The 1,038-nt window shown below is 42.3% G+C and overlaps 1 pseudogene; it reads left to right on the plus strand.

Annotated features, from left to right (window-relative positions):
- The first annotated feature begins 502 nt into the window (after positions 1-502).
- On the plus strand, positions 503-586 carry LOC125091199 (uncharacterized; annotated as a pseudogene).
- The last annotated feature ends 452 nt before the right edge of the window (positions 587-1,038 follow it).

Genomic DNA, 1,038 nt, shown 5'->3' on the forward strand with positions numbered 1-1,038 from the left:
TAGTGAAAAGAAGGGCCATCTGGAACCCAATGTTCATAGCAGCAACGGCCACAATCGCCAAACTGTGGAAAGAGCCAAGATGCCCTTCAACAGAAGAATGGATAAAGAAGATGTTGTCCGTATATACAATGGAATATTACTCAGCCATCAGGAAAGATGAATACCCAACTTTTGTATCAACATGGATGGGACTGGAAGAGATTATGCTGAGTGAAATAAGTCAAGCAGACAGAGTCAATTACCACATGGTTTCACTTACTTGTGGAGCATAAGGAATAACATGGAGGACATTGGGAGATGGAGAGAGGTGAGATGGGGGAAATCGGAGGGGGAGGAAAACCATGAGAGATTGTGGACTCTGAGAAACAAACTGAGAGTTTTGGAGGGGAGAAGGGTGAGGGGATGGGTGAGCCTGGTGGTGGGTATTAAGGAGGGCACAGATTGTATGGAGCACAGGGTGTAGTGCATAAACAATGAATCTTGGGAAAATATAAAATTTAATAGCTTTGCGCAGTGGCAGTATCATAGCCAATGAGGTTAATCCGAGGCACGATTACTGCTAATTGAAATATAAAATTTAACTTAAAAATAAATAAAGTAAAATAAATAAAATAAAAGAAGCAGCAGGTGTGCCTTCCCCACTTGCATTATCCCCATCAGCAACAGATCAGAGAGGACTCCGAGGTCCAAGAAAGAGGGCAGAGCTGTAACGTGAAAGGAGCCTGGGGTCACGGAGTGACTGTCCATTCACAAAGATCTTTCCATGAGCAAGAAGTAAATTTCTAGTGAGTGAAGTCACTGGGATTCCAGGAAATATCAGTTCCCACAGTTAATATTATCTTGATTAGTACAAAAAAGCAAAACACTTTGGTAAAAAAGAGAACAACACTTGAAGACATGATGATGATCCTGGCTTGGCCATGGTAATTCAGGACGAACCTGTATGTTTCTCACACTTTTCAAATCATCCTCCTCTTCTGTCCCCTCCTGTCTCTAGGATGCGGCTCCATCATGTCTAATATATTTCATGTGGAGCTA

This window comes from Lutra lutra, chromosome 18 (genome assembly GCF_902655055.1).
Source record: "Lutra lutra chromosome 18, mLutLut1.2, whole genome shotgun sequence".
NCBI classification, from domain to species: Eukaryota; Metazoa; Chordata; class Mammalia; order Carnivora; family Mustelidae; genus Lutra; species Lutra lutra.